The sequence below is a fragment of the Marmota marmota genome, unplaced genomic scaffold, assembly GCF_001458135.2.
Source record: "Marmota marmota marmota unplaced genomic scaffold, marMar, whole genome shotgun sequence".
Lineage (NCBI taxonomy): Eukaryota > Metazoa > Chordata > Mammalia > Rodentia > Sciuridae > Marmota > Marmota marmota.
Genome location: NW_026000026.1, coordinates 45777360 through 45792668, shown reverse-complemented (window position 1 = coordinate 45792668; position 15309 = coordinate 45777360).

The window sequence follows — 15309 nt, the reverse complement described above, 5'->3', positions numbered from 1 at the left end:
ATATATATATATATATAGGATTCATTTTGGTATATTCATACATGGTGTAGCATAAATTGGTAGATTTCATCCCACAGTACTTCCTCACGTGAAATTTTTCAAGTGTCATGTCAGTACTCAAAACATTTCAGGATTCAGATGTTCAACTTGTACTTGCTTAGTTATGTACACTAAAAGGAACATTCATGAGTGCTGCCAGAGATGAGGTCTCAGTTCTCAAGGACTCTCAGGTCTGTTACTTTAATATTAATATCTATGCTTTAGGGCTTAAAAGGGGAGTATTGGGAGGAAGAGAAGGAAATGGGAGAGTGCATAACTATTGCAGTACTGCTGCTTGAACCCCATCATGACCCAGAATAGCCAATGTCATCTCATTACCTGCTACACACACTAGGCTTGTGCAGAAAAATTCCATTCAGAAAACAAAACCAGCTGGGCACTGTGGTGCATGCCTGTAATCCCAGCAACTTGGGATGCTGAGACAGGAGGATCTCAAGTTCAAAGCCAGCCTCAGCAACTTAGCAACTCAATGAGACCCTGACTCTAAATAAAATACTAAAAGGACAGGGGGTGTGATCCAGTGGTTAAGTACCCCTGGGTTCATTCCCGTGACAAAAAAAAATTAAAAAAAAAAAAGAAAGAAACATTCTGCAACTTAAAATATTTGAAAACCAATGCCTTAGATTTCTGAGAAATTTTAAAACACAACTAAATTTCCACTGTAATATTTTTTCTTCCCTCTGTCTTCTTAATAAAATTAGGCTAGTCAAGTTAATTTCCAGTGTAAGTAGTATTTTCCATTTCATTGTTTTTCTACTCCTGTGTTAATAAAATACCATTGTCCCGGGGCTCTACTGATGCTAAAACTGTTTGAATAGGGGAAGACTAGACTATTTGTCTTAAATTATTCTGAGAAAAATCCAAAGATATTTTTTTCTTTGAAAAAAAATACACATTTCTATATTGATTAAAATGTTATTACTATTGATGATGAAATTTTTGGATCCACTTTGTCTTTCTCATTCTGAGTGTTTTCTCAATAACCTCAAGCCTTCTAGACAATTTACAGTCTTGCAGAGAAAAATTGTACTTAAAAGTTTATTTTTCTACATGTTCTCGTTATCCCTCTCTACATTCTTTTTTCTTGCCTATTTTTATATCCTCCCAATTATTCTTTTTTACTGTTCTTTTTTACCAACATGTCCTTTTTTTTTAAGTAAAAACTATTTTCACTTATGTGTCATGAATGGCATGAATCGTACAGTCTATTGAGGAAAACACACACACACACACACACACACACACACACAGCCAAAATATTTTAAAACTACAAAATTAGCTCAGAAAGGCTCTAAAATACAAGATCAATATAAAAAATTATAATATTTCTATGCGCTAGCATTGAGCACTCTAGGAATAATATTAATAAAACAAGTCCACTTACAGCAGGATAGAGAATAATAAAAATGAAAGAATCTGTTTAACAAAATAAGTGTAATGTTTGTACATACAAAACTACAAGAAAGAAATAAAAATAAGTTCTAAATAAATGGAAATTTACCTGTGTTCATAAATTGTGATAAGTATTATTGTTAAGATACCAATGTTCCTCAGATTGATAAATAAATTCATCACAGCCCTTATAAAAAACCTCAGTTCTCACTTTTTTGCTTGTAGAAACTAATACATTAATTGCAATGGCCAAAAAGAATAAAGTTGGAGGACACACATTTTCTGATTTCAAAGCTTACTATAAATTTACAGTAATAAAAACAATGTGGTACTTCCATGGGGATGGGTATATAGAGCCATGAGAGGTCATTGAGATTCCAGAAATGAATCCATCTATCTTGGCCAACTGATTTTCTTTCTTTCTATTGGTTGGTTGGTTGGTTGGTTAGTTGGTTGGTTGTTGGTTGGTTGGTTGGTTGGTTGGTTCTTTTTAGTTATGCATAACAACAGAATCCATTTTGATACAATATTACAAGCATGGAATAGATCTTATTCTAGTTAGAATCCCATTCTTACAGATGTACATGTCAGATTCATTCCACTGGATTTCTTCTTCCTACCCCCTCCCTTCCCTGCACTCCCCATTGTCTAATCTACTGCTGTTCGATTCTTCCCCTCACCTTCCCTCTTATTGCAGGTTAGCTTCCACCTATCAGAGAAAACTTTTGACCTTCTTGAGTTTTTAGCTTCTTTTTTATTTGAAATCTTCTTGACTTCTAATTTCATAGTTCCACATTTTTTTAAATGTCTTACACTTGTGTGATTCCAATTGTCATTTCTTTCTTCATTCCTCCTACACTACTCTTAATAGATTAAAATTTAAAAATCATACTTCACCTTATTAAATTAACATCATCTTTACTGGGAAAAATTCAAATTACAAAGATTTTATTTTATTTATAAAAATACTCCTAGATAGCCACTTAAGATGCAATCTCCCATACTTTGATTTGTATATTTCCAGATCTTTCCTTGGCATATGTAAATAGTTATTTTATTGTTTTATTTAGTTACACATGTCCATAGAATTCATTTTTATATAATTGTGCAAGCGTGGAATATATCTTATTTTAGTTAGGACCCCATTCTTATGGATGTACATGATGGTGGGATTCCCTATGGTGTATTATTTCAGATTCATTCCACTATCTTTCCTTTTCCTATCGCTCTTCCTTCCCTTCATTTCCCTTTGTCTGATCTACTGAATATCTAATCTTCCCCTCTCCCCTCTTATTGTGGATTATATCAGCAAAAACATTCAACCTTTGGTTGTGGGGGGGTCTGGTTTATTTCACTTAGCATGAAAGTCTCCACATCCATCCACTTACTTGGAAATGTCATAAAGTCATTCTTCTTTATGACTCAGTAATATTCCATTGTGTTTACATATGACAATTTCTTTATCCACTCATTCGTTGAAGGGCACCAAGGTTGATTCCATAGCTTAGCTATTCTGTATCGTGCTACTATAAATATTGATGAGGCTCATCACTGTAGCATGCTGATTTTAAATCTTTTGGATATAAACTGAGGAGTGGGATAGTTGGGTCAAATGAGGCAAATAGTTATTTTATAAAAAGGTAAGCATATTATAAACTGATACCTGTAAGTAAGCCAAGTGAAGCTGCAAAAATTTCAAAAGGAAAATATCCAACCAGAAGCAGCAAGTGAGCCTTAGTTTGGTTGTGTAGCTCAGGGTGGAGGGGGACGCAGGTGCTGTACAGTGCACACATGGAACAGGAATGAGCCGCCGACTGGCTCTTACGAAGCTCAGAAGTGTACAGGGAATCACATCTACCCTCAGGTGTCCTCAACTCATGGATCCTCTGCACTGCCCATCTGATGAGGTGGAATGTGCTGGAACACAGGGCCCACCACAGAGCTGCCTGCCTTGGGCATCCAGTCCATAGCAGTCAATCCTGAGGGTCACCTGCTACCCAAGGTGGCCCACTTTGGGGATTTAAAGTCCTGGCCCTCCCAACCAAGATGGGGACAACTCTGGAGAGCCAGTGCACTTTCAGGACTGTCCCCCACCAGCATCACAGCCCAGTTCTGCCCTTGATCCCTCCTTCTTCCTTCCCTTCCGGTGTGCATATCTTAACAGCATGCAGACATGGCAGGCTAATCTCCATTTGAATCTGCTTCCTGAGGTTCCCACCTGGACACTGTCAGATTGGACTGCAGAAACAGCAGCACCAATTTCTCCTTCCCTGCCAACCACCAAGTTCCTGCAGCCCAGGCCTCTCCAACACTCTTTATTTTTCTTTTTAGATATGCATGACAGTAGAGTGTATTTTGACATATTATACATACATGGGATGTAACTTCCCATTCTTGTTGTTGTACATGATTTGGAGTTACACTGGTAATGAATTCATGTATGAACATAGGAAAGTTATATCCAATTCATTCAACTATTCCCATCCTCCCTCCCTTCCCTTGATTCCCCTTTCTCTAGAACATTCTAACAAAACTTTTGTATATTCAATGAACAAAGGAAAAATGGTTAACTGGTTTTATTTTGCCTTTCTTTGAGTACTACTAAAGTGGACCTTTGTTTTACTTGCTGATTGGGCATTTGCACTCATCTTTTTGTGACTTATCTAAATTCTGTTTCACTTGACAGTTTTCTAATGCAGTGATCATCTTTCTCTGACTGATTGTTAAGAACTTCTTTTTCTATTCATCAACTTATTTTAAAAGTGGAGGTTAATTTTTATGGTTTCTTTTGTTGTTATTGTTCTTTTTTAGATATACCTGACAGTAGGGTGTGTTTTGACATATTGTACATACAGGGAGTATAACTTACTCTATTTAGGATCCTATTCTGCAATTGTACATGATGTGGAATTACCCTGGTCATGTATTCCTATACAAGGATAGGAAACCCATGTCTGATTAATTCTACTGTCTTTCCTACTCCCCACCCTCCCTTCTTATTGACATAATAATGTACATATGTATGGAGTATAGTGAGATGATTTGATACACAATACAAAGGATGATGACCAAATCAGGGTAATTAACATTTCCATCTCCTTCAACGTATTATTTCTTTCCATTGGAAAACTTTGAACTCCTCTCCTAGTTTTAGTAGAAACTTCAAAATGAATGTTAACAATATGTTGCAATTATCTTCTTCATTCTTTATCTCTAGTTATAATACTCTTAAATAAACTGAAGTTTTTACATATACTCAAATCTCTCAGTCTTTTTCATTGTGACTTGTGTTCTGAATATAATATGGAAAAATTCCTTCCTCCCTTCAGCATCATGGCTACTCACTAAAGGCAAAAAAGGCTCCTAACTGAGTCAAAGAATAATAAATTGTCATATAATCTGGAAAAAAAATCTGCTATGTCTTGTGTCATGTTGCCACAGTCCGGCTGCAGCAAAATAACCGGGGGGTGATGAACAACTTGTGTAGATTCATACAGCAGGAGTGGAAGCCGTTTATTGTAGGACAGGAGGGGTATATATACATTACACACAGCTTTATCTTAATTAACATAAACTAGATACAGCAGTCAACCAATAAGGAATCTCCACACTTAATGGCTCGCTGGCGTTACCTCACAAACCACTCCCTCTGGCATTTTGCCAGGTGCCATCCAGACTTGTTTACAGACTCTAACACTTTTTCTATTTCTCCATTTTACTCCCTGACTGGTAATGAAAGCAGGTTTGCCACACCACAAGCTCCCTCCATGATGTACTACCTCACCACAGACCCAAAACAATTGGGCCAATCAATCATAGGCTCAAACATCCAACACTAGAACTTTTCTCTTTATAAGTTGATTTTCTTGGTTATTTTATTATAGTAACTAAAAGCAAGTACCACAGCAAGCCTTCAAGATCAACCTTTTTGACTTATTAGATCAATCGCATCAAGTCAGTCAAAAAACTGTTTCATGAGTTTTTCCCTTAAGGAGTTGATAAAAGGACATGACTAAATTCTTTTTTGACTCAGTTATCTAAATCTATTAGGATTGGAAGAAAAAAAAAATGAAGAGATTATCAGACTAAAAGCTCTGCAAACAATTTAGGTGTAATATCTGAAGTGAAAATTTGAGATGTAAAGTGCCCAAAGACATGATTACATAATTAATAAATGCAAATAACAATCATCCCCCAAGAACTTAAGCTAAGAGAGTTTACAGAGAAACTCTGAGGCACCATACGGACCCATTTTACAGATGGAGAACCTAAAGCTTAGAAGAGAGGAACTAAGTTCCTCAGCCAACATTACCAGTCAGCAGTAGACAAGGGCTCAGATTCAGCTCTGAAACCAAGACCTCACGCTCAGCCTTCATGATGCACTGACACCACAATCACAGGTCCTACCTTCTGCAAACATGAGTGGAAGTCTGGACTTAAGGAGATGAAGGGGAGGCTCCCCTGGTGGTCTCGCACTTTACACACCCTTAAAGTGTGCTTCCTGCTTATAAAGGACCCAAAGCTCCTGAATATATCTGCGCTTGCATGTCCACATTTCAGGGCTGAGGGCCATGAAGTTGCTCTGTTTTCATGTGAAAACAAGGATTTTTTTTTTCCCTTCTCTGTGTAAACAGCAGGTTGTTTTTCTAGTTCTTAACTAAATGTCAAGCCTAATTTAAAAAAAAAAAAATCATTCTTGCATAGAACATTAAGGATTCAGCAAATGAATTTCAAAAACATCAGCATTCAGGTTCCATGTAAGTAACCACATTTCAGATGCTTACTTAAACCTTGCCCTCACCCAATAATGTTTAAACACTGACACTTATAGGCTTTTGTGTTAGATTAACTCTCTGCTTTTTTTCCCCCCCTTGCAGTGGTATTGGGGATTGAATTCAGAGATATTCTACCACTGAGCTACTTCCCCAGCCCTTTTAGTTATTTATTTTTATTTTGAGGCACAGTCTCACTAAGTTTCTGAGGCTCACCTTGAACTTGAGTCCCTTCTAACTCAGCCTCCAGAGTCAATGGGATTACAGCCATGGGTGAGCTCTCTGCTTCTGATCCTACTAAAACTAAAACTAAAATGATCTGTTCACAACTTGTCGGCTTTCATGGCTAACTGTAAAACCAAAGCAAATTCTGAAAAATAAAAATTAAACTATCTACATTATTGAAGCTAAAATCAAAAGGGAAAGTATGTGTGTGTGTGTGTGTGTGTGCGCATGCATGCACATGTGCGTACATATTTATATATTCATTTTCAGGTATATATGTGAATAACTTCTTCATTTTCCCCTACATACAGATATCAAAATAAAACATCAAACTTTTTAAACTTTCCATAATTCCTGCAGGATTCAGATAAACAAAAGTTTTTAAAAGATATTTATTTATTATTCTCTCACATTAAATTTGATAAAATTCAGAAGTGTTCCCCAATTCCTTATCTAATGAAAATTAAATGCCTATTACCTCTTTTTTTAAGCCATAATACTTATTTTTGAATACCTTACATGCATAAGGTTATGGGAATTTCATTTTTAATATGAAAGACTTGAGTTTAAAGGCTCCACACTGATAAAAACAGATGGAATTCAAGTAGACCATTTATTATTTTCATTTGTAGTAAACATTCAAAAGAAACCTTTTTCCTGGACCACTTTTACTTACCATGGTTACTGATAACATCACAGCTCAAAATGGAGCATGCAAAAAAGAGGAAAAAGTCTAATTTGTTTTTATTTAACTAAAAGAAGTTAAATTCTCGCAGCCAAAATTTCTTCTGAGACTAAGCCTAGCATAACCTGAATAATTTTCTAAGGCTATGTTATCATGACAACTAAAAATAAAATGTTGGCTACAATCTTGACTGAACTAGTTGATCTTTCATTGGTTTCAATCGCAACTCAGATATAAATGTTATTTTACATTCTTGACAGAATCCATTCCATGTGGCCATGAGGACCCTTATATGCTTCTCTGCCCTTTTTACTTCACATAGACCTCTTCTGCCTCCATGTAAATATTATTGTGAAGGCTAAACTGTTTGGCTTGACTATGGCATTATCCAAATGTAAAAGAGAAAGATAGTGTGCTGAGCACACTCTGGAAGTTTATACAAGAAGAAACGAGTCTGGGCCATAAACCACAGATTGTACTTAAAAATAGAAATTCAACCTGAAAATGCCACTCTGCTGCTGCTTTCAGGAAAAACACCATTTGGGGACAATATTAATCAGTGTCCAGTGGTTCATATGACATCATAGGATAGAGGAGTCTCCTTGGTTTTGAATATTAGGGACCTCTGAATGTTTTCAACATCTAAAGGAGAAGTAAAAACACATTGTAGCCAGCACATTTTCTTTTAATTTTTATATTCATGCATATTATCAGAGCAATGAAATCCATATGCTTATAAAAATTCATTTACACTTTGCACTTCAGAATGTGTGACAGTCTTTTTATAAATCTTTTAATGTCTTTATTTACTTTTCAAAACATCCGGTTTGTGAGAATAAACACCAAATAATTTGGAATCAGAACCAAACTGCCATATTCAATTAATAGAAACCCTTTACACATGATTGATAAGACTACAAACATGTGGAGTGCATTCATGAACACTCTGAAGCAAAAAAGCATTGTTAGCTAAGAAGATCTAATGACTACTTGTGAGTGTTTTTATTATTCTGAATTCTACAGCTATCCTTAATTTATTTTGTCACAAGTTTTTAGTGTGTGTATGTATGCGCTTTCGGCCTTGAGCATCTTTGAACACCTGAGAGGGACAAGGCATTTCCTCTCTTGGTGGCCCTAGAAGTCTGAAAGAATTTTCCAAAGGAGGAAGATTTTACATGTAACGCTTCCTGAAGATATCAAGCTTGTGTGCTATCTCTTGGTATCCCCAGTGGTAGCCAGCCAGAGGGAGGGAGTCAGAGATGGGAGGAGCTTAGTCTTAACAAAAGCTGTGTACTTGGTAAAGAGAGAAAAACAAAAGTCAAGGCCCAACATGGCTGCCCATAATCAGCATTCCTAAAATCAGCAGTAAATATAACAGGCCTTTCAGTCACCTTGAGATGAACCTATTCCCCAAGTAGGAAGAGGCTTCTGTATACCAGTTTCTGGGTCTGTTACATGACACAAAAAATGGTCCCATAAAATTGATCTAAGTGGACTTTCCATACAAAATCTACTTCAGAGCAATAATGATGGGTACCTGCCCGCCATTAATCCTCATAGGTATAGCCATAAAATCATCAAATAGTCTTAATGTCCTGGGGCTATCAGATTTAATTAGTAGCTAACAATGGCTGCCCCTTCTAGTGTTATTGACTATGCCAGTAAATTTGGAGACCAGCATTAGCAGTCTTGATGGGCTCTGGATCTTTCACAAATTTGTTGTACAGCAATTAGGGTCTGTAGGGCAGTGACATGAGTTAATTCAACAATTAAAAATGTATATTATATATGTATATATAATATACATAATATTGATATACAAAAAAAAAGAAAAAGAAAACCAAAATCATAGCAACACTAATAAGAGCTGACTATGACTCAAAGCAAGTCTCTATTCTTTAAAAATATTACCAAATTTAATCCTCAAAACAGCTGAGAGAGGGAGGTATCATCCCATTTAATAGCTGATGAAACTGAGACAGGAAGTTTTGCCTAAACTTACCCAAAGTGAAACAACTGGCAAAGGGCAAAACCAAAACTTGATCCAGACAACTCTCAGTCACCACATACATCCCCATCTCCCCCCATACTGCTTCCTATAAAAGGGTGCTCCACAGCTGGCAGTATAAATTCAAAAATATGTGAAAATTCACATGAAAGGTGGTAAGAAAGGCTCCTGGGTTTTGTTTTGTTTTTTCCATTCCATTTTTTTGGGAACTGGGAATTGAACCCAGAAGTCCTTTACCACTATGCTACATCCCCATTCCTTTTTATTTATTAATTTATTTTTTATTTTGAGGCAGGGTCTCACTAAATTAATAAAGGTGGATTCAATTTTGCGATCCTCCCACATCAGCCTCCAGAATCCTTGGGATTACAGGCATGCGTTATCTCACCCAGCTTTTTTTTTTTTTTTTTTTTTGTCTTTAAGAAAAAAATTCTCTTCATCCCAATTGTAATGTTCTTTCTAAATTTTATCCTAAAAATAAATACAAAAATGAGGAGACAGTCATTTTCTTGCCCTTTCTTGCCTCTGTAATATATCAACCCTCACAGAAAAATATTGAATTGTGGCTTTAAATGATTAAAAACTTCAAGAGGATCACTAAAAGGGGGCATATTTTTTATAATTCATCAAAAATATCAAAATTTCAAAATATAAATGAAATTGATTTCGTTTTCTTAAAATATCAATTTAGATTAGTTTGCTTTTAAAACTCATACTGCTTGATCTGTATTCAAATAATTGAATACATGTATAGAGTCAAAATTAGAAGTGAAATTTATCTCTAAGTGGCTATTAACATCTCAACCAGCTTGTCCGATGAGACAACATAGAGAAGTCCACTTTTTTTGCCACATGTCCAAATATCTTGTTATTGATAACAATATTAATAACATAAACAACAAAAGAGTATTTATTTCGCAAGTATATGCTCAAAACCGGAAGGTTATAACTTTGACAGAACGATGAATATTTTTGTGTTCAGTATAATCTTTGCTTTATTCTCATGGAACAATATGTGCTCCCCCTGGTGGCCAGTATAATACCTTTAATTTTCTAGATTAAACTAATCCTATCACAATTTGTTAGTCTAAGGACCATTTTAACTTTTCATATCTCACAAGTTTCAGGTTCCAATTCAGCTTTCCAAAGTCAATTTCCTTAATTCATTTAAACATTATTCAAATATCTTTAGTTCTTATCCAAAACATTTTTCATTAGATTGAAACCATCTAGTTACCTAGTTAAAGGATTTTGTTTAATTGTTTTCTTGTTTGGGGTAAAATAAAAATCTTTAAAGCTAAAACCACATCTACCAGAGATTGGGAGAATTCTTGAAAGCTAAAATTGTGTAGTCAATATAAGAAAAGACACTGGAGATAATCCATCAAGTCAGTGTATCTCACCAGAGAAAAAGGAAATAAATGTTACAGGATGGAAATGTAATTTAATAGCTGAATGAACATTTGATCGGCTTATTTCATCCTTAAGAAGAAAAAAAGAGAGTGGAGGCAACCCAGGTGGTTAAATTGTAATACAGTCGAAATTCTATCACCCATGAAAACTGTAATTGGGATTCCACTTTTGGATTTGGCCAGCCCAGAAACAGATGTGTGTTTCAACGAGAATCACAGGCTGCATCTTCCTTAAAAAAAAAAGCTCTTTAGAGTGAAACAGGGGTTTCAACTCCAAAGAAAGGACTAGACTAAATTGAGTGCAATTGTTCCAAGTGTTTAGAATTCCCAAATTGGATTGGGGCTAAATGTGTGGTTCTCATTTTATGGCCTTGAAAAAGAAGACAGTGAGATTTCTCCTTGTTCTGCCCTTAAAAAAGAAAAAGAAAATCCAAAAACGGAAAAAAAACATTAAGTTGAGATACAAAGGTTTAGCTAGTGATATCTCAGCCACAGGATATTTCTTCAAATGAGGGAGGCTATAGTTCAGACAGCAAGGTCAAGGTGAAGACCAAATAGCATTTTGTGCATAATTCCTACCCATTAAAAGAAAGGAATCAAATGTTTCTCATTACATGGCCTGTCTGGATGCAGGATCCTTTCAACTGAGTTCCTCAGGCACATTCTGGCAAGATTCTAAATTCATATCATCCAGCATAACACAGAGCAGGTAGAATTCCTTTTGAAAAGAAACCCAGGCCAATGTAATTCTAGTCAGGGAGCTGATGCCAGGAAATCTACAGTGTGCTTTACTCAGATCACAGTTCAATCGAATAAATCCCAATCTCTTTGCAGGAGTCAAAAAAAAAAAAAAGCAGGCAAATGAGGGAAATAAAGTTGTCAGGGAGCAGCATTCACCCATCAAGAGGTTAATTCCCATGGAGGATTTCAGTGATTTGGGATAGGTAAAAGGGATGTTTGTACCAATATTAGATATTCAAACTTTATCTATGTCAATATTTATTGTTTCCCCCCACTCTTTTGCTTCTGTTTCTCTTTCTGACAGAAGAGCCTGACTCCCTTTTAAAGGGGAAGAAAATTGTCTTCCCCAGCTCCCAATGCCCTTCAGTGATCTATAGAAAAAGTCCAGATATCTTCCAAAAGGACAAAAGCTCTGTGTCTCTTGTCCCTCCAGTCTTCTCTCCTTTGGTTTGCTTTCCCTCCTCCTTGCCAAAAAGCAGCCACCTTTCCCAGGGAAGTTATTACAATCCACTCTAAGTACTTCCTCTAACAATGAAGGCAACAAAATCCCATCTTTATTCATTGAAAGCACGAAGCTGGCCCTCTTAACAAATACAGTGGTTTTAATAAACCCTTGTTGATATGCATCCATTCAAGAGAATAAAGTGAATGTGGTGGAGCTAAAGCTGTTGGTATGCAGAGAGCAGATCTGCACACCATATCTGTGTGTGTTGCACAACATTTTGGTGTGCACTTTTAAATAGCAGATGGACAGAAACACATACTCCACTGCATGCATATTTTTTCCTGTGTTTATAAAATATCCACCTTTAAGGAGAGAGATGAAAGTAGAAAGAAACGAAAGTTTCTTTGAAAAATGTATGTATGTGTTTTCCTGGACATTGAACCCAGGGGCATTCTACACTGTTTTATACCCCCAGCCCTTTTTATTTTATTTTGAAACAGGGTTCCACTAAGTTGTCCAGGCTGACCTCGAACTTTTAATCCTCCTGCCTCAGGTTCCTGAGCACCTGGATTACAGGTGTATGCCACCACGCCCAGCTTAGTTCCCTTTTTAATGTCTCAATGCTGATGGAGCTTAATGATGGATTTATATGACTCTCATTGATTCAAAACCATCAAAGCACAGATATGTCTCTTTGTTTAATTTCTTTGGGATCTCTACATTTTTAAAATATGATACAAATATCCCTTTTACCTATCTCAATTTTATTCCTAAATTTAAAAAAAAAATAAGACAGGTGCTAGTGCAAAGATAAGCTACCTTTGAGAAGTGATTCTTTTTTAAAATATTTTTAGTTGTCAATGGACCTTTATTTTATTTATTTATATGCAGTGCTGAGAATCGAACCCAGGCAAGCACTCTACCATGGAGCCATAACCCCAGCCCAAGAAGTGATTCTTTCTCAAATTTTTCTACCTGACATGGTACTATATAATTTTATTAGAAGTTTGCAATACTGTCACATATTCATATGCGTGAAGAAAAAAAAATATTCAATCTTCCAATAGGATCCTTTGAAAAGTATTTAAATCCTGGGTCCCTCATCAACCTTACTAATGATTCCTCTAAATGTGTGTGTGTGTTCATTCTTTCCTGGGGGTGGAACCCAGGGTCTCATGCATGCTAGGCAAGTACTCTAGCATTGAGCTACACCCCCAGTCCACCACCACCATCCCAGCAACAAATCCCTTTTTAACACCTAAAGAGAGGTGAAGCGATGCCACTGCCAATCTCCCCACAGGCCAGGTCATTGCAGGTGTTACTGCATTTGAAGTGTGCATTTCACAGATGAGAACACAGAGGCACAGAGAGGTCACAGCCTTCTGTGTTCATGCAGTGGAATTTAAGCCAAGTTCATTGGGATTCTCCATAGCCAGTATCAAAAGAAAAGGTATGCTCCCCCCTCTGTATCTTACATGAAATGCCAAAGTCTGCTTGCACTGTAACTAAAGGCCACCTGTCTTCTGTCAATGAAAAGAACTCTGAAAAACTCACCTTTAGCCACAGGACATAAAGACTCTAGAGGACAGATGTGGGGAAAAAAACTTTCCTTTGCAGCTGCCATTGAAAATATAGGCACCTTTCATCACTCTGGGTTGTGTTTCCCAGGTCTTCTCCCTCTTAACCCTAAGCAGCCTGAACACAGAAGTGAAAAGTGGCAGAGAAATGAGGTGGTGACAAGTCAAAGACAGAGACTGTTGTATGAATGCTTCTCATTTCTTCAGAAAGTATTGTGACGTCTTGCCCGTCCTAAGCATGCCAGTACTTCTCCAGGCAGCAAGATGGACACATAAAAATCCTGTCTGTAATGCCATGACTGAGTATGTGATATTCATCGTATCACACAAAGGCAGGCTGAGGGCACAGGCACTTGGGGAAAACACTTCTTTTCACATCATTCTGACCAGCTTAGAGAAGCTGGCACTCAGAACTCTGACAACTCCCATCTCCAAGTTCATGTCTCAGTCCTGATTCTTAAATGAGCAGAAGTCACCCATTTTTCATTTCCAAGCTCTGTGAATCACAGCTTGCTATATGGTCTGCAAAAAAATAAACTAAATCCCAGCCCTTTAGTATACCTGTCTATAAAATGGAACTTTTTTCAAAGACAAGAGGCTTTGAAAACTTGAGAAGAAATATATCTATGTGGAAAAAAAATAGGTACTATAGCTAAAAAAAAGGTGCAATGAAAACCATTTCCCACTGGTTTTCTTGATGGGTCCAGAGCAAACCATGCACAAGCAGGCAGCTCCACTTACAAGCAATAACTTCAATTCAAAAATCTCTTCCATCAGTTTTAGAAAGCCAAACGAAGAGGAAAAACAAAACCACCAGCCAGAAACTGCTTTGTAGTTGAAAAAAAAAAAAGATTATTTGGTAACCTGAGATAATTTCCTTTAGCTTCTAGAATGTTAGAAATGTTCTGGGGGTGGGGGAAGCCCTTTGTTGTTGTTCATTGCCTTTTGCCCACTTTAGTATGATTTCTGCATATTGTCTATCTCAGTTCCCCATGGCTCATCTGGCATTTTCTAGGACTCTAGAAATCAAGCCCATAACAAAGGGGAAAAGGAGCTGTCAGGTACATCAGGGGTGCCCACCCATTAACAAATACTCATTCCACTTTCTCTTCCTACCTGTTGCCCAACCAGGGTTGCAAATGCTCATGAATAAACCAATTAAATAATTTCCTCTGTTAGTGTTCATCCCTTGAAGTCAGGGGCTGGGGTAGCTTTGTGATAAGTACACAAAACTCAACACAGGGACACAGGCTTGCTCACCCTTACCAAGTAAGTTTCAGATGCTTTCCTTTATTCAAAGGCATCCATATTTAACATGTGATGTCAGACTCTTCACCAATGATCTTTTTAAGATTACACAATTGCATTATACCCCCAGGGTCCCACCACCAATGCGCCTGGACTTGAAATCAATGAATAGCCCATGTATCTAGCTCTAGCAGACACTTTCTGAGCCCACCCACCCACTTTTTTGAACAAGAAGCCCAAATGAACCTTGGTACCTGGAAGCAGTTTGTGTTTAAGTTAGCAATCATTCTGGTCCCTGAACACCAAAATCAATGCCAATACCTTTACCATCTGTCAGTTACCCAAGTTTTGCGAGTTGAGGGGTGGGAGGGGGCTCCTCCAGGATCCCTAGTTTTCTAATTACTGAAAACACTGACAGCCCCATTGTCCCTTACTCTGTCCCTTACTCTTACCCCAATCTTCTTTGGGGTGACATCATCTCAGAAGTAAAGAGAAGCCCAGCCACCAAGCACTGAGAAAATATAGACTTCCACCAATATACTAAGGAAGGAAGACAATTAATTTGACCATCGAGGTTGTGTTTTGGTTGGTTATAAAAGTATAAAATGAGGCTATGGCGGGGCTGGGGATGTAACTCAGTGATACAAGACTTGTCTAGCAGGTACCAGGTCCTGAATTCCATTCCCAGCACTAAAAAAAAAAAAAGGACCAGGGGGAGTAGTTAAGATCCAAGATCCCCTTGAC